This window comes from Ictalurus punctatus, unplaced genomic scaffold (assembly GCF_001660625.3).
Source record: "Ictalurus punctatus breed USDA103 unplaced genomic scaffold, Coco_2.0 tig00064082, whole genome shotgun sequence".
In the NCBI taxonomy this organism is placed as follows: domain Eukaryota; kingdom Metazoa; phylum Chordata; class Actinopteri; order Siluriformes; family Ictaluridae; genus Ictalurus; species Ictalurus punctatus.
The window spans coordinates 1-5,961 of NW_026521149.1; the positions used below are offsets into that span (position 1 = coordinate 1).

General features: G+C 40.5%; 8 non-coding genes across 8 annotated transcripts; all 8 read right to left on the reverse strand.

The window, feature by feature from the left end:
* Nucleotides 1–822: 822 nt before the first annotated feature.
* trnaq-cug (transfer RNA glutamine (anticodon CUG)) lies at nucleotides 823–894 on the reverse strand. Its single transcript has one exon. It is a non-coding gene; the product is annotated as a tRNA-Gln (tRNA).
* A 143-nt stretch (nucleotides 895–1,037) lies between these two features.
* On the reverse strand, nucleotides 1,038–1,110 carry trnaf-gaa (transfer RNA phenylalanine (anticodon GAA)). Its single transcript has one exon. It is a non-coding gene; the product is annotated as a tRNA-Phe (tRNA).
* A 968-nt stretch (nucleotides 1,111–2,078) lies between these two features.
* Nucleotides 2,079–2,150, reverse strand: trnaq-cug (transfer RNA glutamine (anticodon CUG)). Its single transcript has one exon. It is a non-coding gene; the product is annotated as a tRNA-Gln (tRNA).
* A 145-nt stretch (nucleotides 2,151–2,295) lies between these two features.
* trnaf-gaa (transfer RNA phenylalanine (anticodon GAA)) lies at nucleotides 2,296–2,368 on the reverse strand. The gene has a single exon. It is a non-coding gene; the product is annotated as a tRNA-Phe (tRNA).
* A 951-nt stretch (nucleotides 2,369–3,319) lies between these two features.
* trnaq-cug (transfer RNA glutamine (anticodon CUG)) lies at nucleotides 3,320–3,391 on the reverse strand. Its single transcript has one exon. It is a non-coding gene; the product is annotated as a tRNA-Gln (tRNA).
* Nucleotides 3,392–3,536: 145 nt separating this feature from the next.
* Nucleotides 3,537–3,609, reverse strand: trnaf-gaa (transfer RNA phenylalanine (anticodon GAA)). Its single transcript has one exon. It is a non-coding gene; the product is annotated as a tRNA-Phe (tRNA).
* A 968-nt stretch (nucleotides 3,610–4,577) lies between these two features.
* Nucleotides 4,578–4,649, reverse strand: trnaq-cug (transfer RNA glutamine (anticodon CUG)). The gene has a single exon. It is a non-coding gene; the product is annotated as a tRNA-Gln (tRNA).
* Nucleotides 4,650–4,794: 145 nt separating this feature from the next.
* trnaf-gaa (transfer RNA phenylalanine (anticodon GAA)) lies at nucleotides 4,795–4,867 on the reverse strand. Its single transcript has one exon. It is a non-coding gene; the product is annotated as a tRNA-Phe (tRNA).
* Between the last annotated feature and the right edge of the window lie 1,094 nt (nucleotides 4,868–5,961).

Below are 5,961 nucleotides of genomic sequence, written 5' to 3' on the forward strand. Positions count from 1 at the left end.
TCCCAACTGAGTTGTTTTGGGCAATGCAAACAAAATCAGTACTGTATCAAACAAAAATCAGAAATGGTCCATGTACATCTTGATTGGAATTTTATTCTAGAGCAAGCAGGAACCTGCCACATCAGAGCTCCAGACTAACAGTACCCAGCCATGTTAGTCAGAATAAGCAAAAGTGGGCTCAACATCATGGACCAAAGAATTCAGCCTTGGCCCATGTTCACCTTCAACAGAATTAGCTCCAGAATCATCTTTACAAGAGATGTGAAATGGGATCACTGGATTGAAAGTCTCCAAACTGAGTAATTTTGGCCATTGCACACAAATCAGTAGTGTATAAAACAAAACGCTGAATTGTACCCTATTCAATTTGTCTGGGACCTCAGAAATAACTTGGTATAAAGCTAAGTTTCTGACAAGACAGTTTGTCTATTTCAGCTCACTTAAGCTAGAACTTGCTTGTTGAGCCACAACTTTGGAAACACTCTCTTGATTAAACTTTTCCCTTTTTTCTTTAAGTATTGGTAGGTTCTACCGATGTTTGTTGACGGATCAATGGATTCAATGTCTCCCAACTGAGTTGTTTTGGGCAATGCAAACAAAATCGGTACTGTATCAAACAAAAATCAGAAATGGTCCATGTACATGTTGATTGGAATTTTATTCTTAGAGCAAGCAGGAACCTGCCACCATCAGAAGCTAACAGTACCCCAGCCATGTTAGTCAGAATAAGCAAATGTGGGCTCAACATCATGGACCAAAAAAGCTAAGTTTCTGAAAGACAGTTTGTCTAGTTGCATAAAGGCACCTATGCTAACTCTTGTCAGGTTCCACTGAGATTTGAACTCAGATCACTGGATTCAGAGTCCAGAGTGCTAACCATTACACCATGGAACCAAGCTGTTTCACTGATTGTGTTTTTTTTCCAGGCAATTACAGCCACATACTGGCCAAGCAGCATTTTGTTATCAGGCTTCTGGCAAGCAGCTACTACCTAAAAGGACAGTGATTATGCCGCTGTCATCAAGATACAAGAACAATGCCAAAACCTGGGATTGAACCAGGGTCCTTCAAATCTTCAGTCTGACGCTCTCCCAACTGAGCTATTTCGGCACATTTTTAAGCCACAACTTACTTGCTGAGCCACAACTTTGGAAACAGTCTCTTGATTAAACTTTTCCCTTTTTTTCTTTAAGTATTCGTAGGTTCTACCGATGTTTGTTGACGGATCAATGGATTCAATGTCTCCCAACTGAGTTGTTTTGGGCAATGCAAACAAAATCAGTACTGTATCAAACAAAAATCAGAAATGGTCCATGTACATCTTGATTGGAATTTTATTCTTAGAGCAAGCAGGAACCTGCCACCATCAGAGCTCCAGACTAACAGTACCCCAGCCATGTTAGTCAGAATAAGCAAAAGTGGGCTCAACATCATGGACCAAAGAATTCAGCCTTGGCCCATGTTCACCTTCAACAGAATTAGCTCCAGAATCATCTTTACAAGAGATGTGAAATGGGATCACTGGATTGAAAGTCTCCAAACTGAGTAATTTTGGCCATTGCACACAAATCAGTAGTGTATAAAACAAAATGCTGAATTGTACCCTATTCAATTTGTCTGGGACCTCAGAAATAACTTGGTATAAAGCTAAGTTTCTGACAAGACAGTTTGTCTATTTCAGCTCACTTTTAAGCTAGAACTTGCTTGTTGAGCCACAACTTTGGAAACAGTCTCTTGATTAAACTTTTCCCTTTTTTCCTTTAAGTATTGGTAGGTTCTACCGATGTTTGTTGACGGATCAATGGATTCAATGTCTCCCAACTGAGTTGTTTTGGGCAATGCAAACAAAATCGGTACTGTATCAAACAAAAATCAGAAATGGTCCATGTACATGTTGATTGGAATTTTATTCTTAGAGCAAGCAGGAACCTGCCACCATCAGAGCTCCAGACTAACAGTACCCCAGCCATGTTAGTCAGAATAAGCAAATGTGGGCTCAACATCATGGACCAAAAAAGCTAAGTTTCTGACAAGACAGTTTGTCTAGTTGCATAAAGGCACCTATGCTAACTCTTGTCAGGTTCCACTGAGATTTGAACTCAGATCACTGGATTCAGAGTCCAGAGTGCTAACCATTACACCATGGAACCAAGCTGTTTCACTGATTGTGTTTTTTTTCCAGGCAATTACAGCCACATACTGGCCAAGCAGCAATTTTGTTGTCAGGCTTCTGGCAAGCAGCTACTACCTAAAAGGCCAGTGATTATGCCGCTGTCATCAAGATACCAAGAACAATGCCGAAACCCGGGATTGAACCAGGGACCTTCAGATCTTCAGTCTGACGCTCTCCCAACTGAGCTATTTCGGCTCATTTTTAAGCCAGAACTTACTTGCTGAGCCACAACTTTGGAAACACACACTTGATTAAACTTTTCCCTTTTTCCTTTAAGTATTCGTAGGTTCTACCGATGTTTGTTGACGGATCAATGGATTCAATGTCTCCCAACTGAGTTGTTTTGGGCAATGCAAACAAAATCAGTACTGTATCAAACAAAAATCAGAAATGGTCCATGTACATCTTGATTGGAATTTTATTCTTAGAGCAAGCAGGAACCTGCCACCATCCGAACTACAGTACCCCAGCCATGTTAGTCAGAATAAGCAAAAGTGGGCTCAACATCATGGACCAAAGAATTCAGCCTTGGCCCATGTTCACCTTCAACAGAATTAGCTCCAGAATCATCTTTACAAGAGATGTGAAATGGGATCACTGGATTGAAAGTCTCCAAACTGAGTAATTTTGGCCATTGCACACAAATCAGTAGTGTATAAAACAAAACGCTGAATTGTACCCTATTCAATTTGTCTGGGACCTCAGAAATAACTTGGTATAAAGCTAAGTTTCTGACAAGACAGTTTGTCTATTTCAGCTCACTTTTAAGCTAGAACTTGCTTGTTGAGCCACAACTTTGGAAACACTCACTTGATTAAACTTTTCCCTTTTTTCCTTTAAGTATTGGTAGGTTCTACCGATGTTTGTTGACGGATCAATGGATTCAATGTCTCCCAACTGAGTTGTTTTGGGCAATGCAAACAAAATCGGTACTGTATCAAACAAAAATCAGAAATGGTCCATGTACATGTTGATTGGAATTTTATTCTTAGAGCAAGCAGGAACCTGCCACCATCAGAGCTGCAGTACCCCAGCCATGTTAGTCAGAATAAGCAAATGTGGGCTCAACATCATGGACCAAAAAAGCTAAGTTTCTGACAAGACAGTTTGTCTAGTTGCATAAAGGCACCTATGCTAACTCTTGTCAGGTTCCACTGAGATTTGAACTCAGATCACTGGATTCAGAGTCCAGAGTGCTAACCATTACACCATGGAACCAAGCTGTTTCACTGATTGTGTTTTTTTTCCAGGCAATTACAGCCACATACTGGCCAAGCAGCAATTTTGTTATCAGGCTTCTGGCAAGCAGCTACTACCTAAAAGGACAGTGATTATGCCGCTGTCATCAAGATACCAAGAACAATGCCAAAACCTGGGATTGAACCAGGGTCCTTCAAATCTTCAGTCTGACGCTCTCCCAACTGAGCTATTTCGGCACATTTTTAAGCCAGAACTTACTTGCTGAGCCACAACTTTGGAAACAGTCTCTTGATTAAACTTTTCCCTTTTTTTCTTTAAGTATTCGTAGGTTCTACCGATGTTTGTTGACGGATCAATGGATTCAATGTCTCCCAACTGAGTTGTTTTGGGCAATGCAAACAAAATCAGTACTGTATCAAACAAAAATCAGAAATGGTCCATGTACATCTTGATTGGAATTTTATTCTTAGAGCAAGCAGGAACCTGCCACCATCAGAGCTCCAGACTAACAGTACCCCAGCCATGTTAGTCAGAATAAGCAAAAGTGGGCTCAACATCATGGACCAAAGAATTCAGCCTTGGCCCATGTTCACCTTCAACAGAATTAGCTCCAGAATCATCTTTACAAGAGATGTGAAATGGGATCACTGGATTGAAAGTCTCCAAACTGAGTAATTTTGGCCATTGCACACAAATCAGTAGTGTATAAAACAAAACGCTGAATTGTACCCTATTCAATTTGTCTGGGACCTCAGAAATAACTTGGTATAAAGCTAAGTTTCTGACAAGACAGTTTGTCTATTTCAGCTCACTTTTAAGCTAGAACTTGCTTGTTGAGCCACAACTTTGGAAACAGTCTCTTGATTAAACTTTTCCCTTTTTTCCTTTAAGTATTGGTAGGTTCTACCGATGTTTGTTGACGGATCAATGGATTCAATGTCTCCCAACTGAGTTGTTTTGGGCAATGCAAACAAAATCGGTACTGTATCAAACAAAAATCAGAAATGGTCCATGTACATGTTGATTGGAATTTTATTCTTAGAGCAAGCAGGAACCTGCCACCATCAGAGCTCCAGACTAACAGTACCCCAGCCATGTTAGTCAGAATAAGCAAATGTGGGCTCAACATCATGGACCAAAAAAGCTAAGTTTCTGACAAGACAGTTTGTCTAGTTGCATAAAGGCACCTATGCTAACTCTTGTCAGGTTCCACTGAGATTTGAACTCAGATCACTGGATTCAGAGTCCAGAGTGCTAACCATTACACCATGGAACCAAGCTGTTTCACTGATTGTGTTTTTTTTCCAGGCAATTACAGCCACATACTGGCCAAGCAGCAATTTTGTTGTCAGGCTTCTGGCAAGCAGCTACTACCTAAAAGGCCAGTGATTATGCCGCTGTCATCAAGATACCAAGAACAATGCCGAAACCCGGGATTGAACCAGGGACCTTCAGATCTTCAGTCTGACGCTCTCCCAACTGAGCTATTTCAGCTCACTTTTAAGCTAGAACTTGCTTGTTGAGCCACAACTTTGGAAACAGTCTCTTGATTAAACTTTTCCCTTTTTTTCTTTAAGTATTCGTAGGTTCTACCGATGTTTGTTGACGGATCAATGGATTCAATGTCTCCCAACTGAGTTGTTTTGGGCAATGCAAACAAAATCAGTACTGTATCAAACAAAAATCAGAAATGGTCCATGTACATGTTGATTGGAATTTTATTCTTAGAGCAAGCAGGAACCTGCCACCATCAGAGCTCCAGACTAACAGTACCCCAGCCATGTTAGTCAGAATAAGCAAAAGTGGGCTCAACATCATGGACCAAAGAATTCAGCCTTGGCCCATGTTCACCATCAACAGAATTAGCTCCAGAATCATCTTTACAAGAGATGTGAAATGGGATCACTGGATTGAAAGTCTCCAAACTGAGTAATTTTGGCCATTGCACACAAATCAGTAGTGTATAAAACAAAACGCTGAATTGTACCCTGTTCACATTCAATTTGTCTGGGACCTCAGAAATAACTTGGTATAAAGCTAAGTTTCTGACAAGACAGTTTGTCTATTTCAGCTCACTTTTAAGCTAGAACTTGCTTGTTGAGCCACAAACTTTGGAAACAGTCTCTTGATTAAACTTTTCCCTTTTTTCTTTAAGTATTCGGTAGGTTCTACCGATGTTTGTTGACGGATCAATGGATTCAATGTCTCCCAACTGAGTTGTTTTGGGCAATGCAAACAAAATCAGTACTGTATCAAACAAAAATCAGAAATGGTCCATGTACATGTTGATTGGAATTTTATTCTTAGAGCAAGCAGGAACCTGCCACCATCAGAGCTCCAGACTAACAGTACCCCAGCCATGTTAGTCAGAATAAGCAAAAGTGGGCTCAACATCATGGACCAAAGAATTCAGCCTTGGCCCATGTTCACCTTCAACAGAATTAGCTCCAGAATCATCTTTACAAGAGATGTGAAATGGGATCACTGGATTGAAAGTCTCCAAACTGAGTAATTTTGGCCATTGCACACAAATCAGTAGTGTATAAAACAAAACGCTGAATTGTACCCTATTCAATTTGTCTGGGACC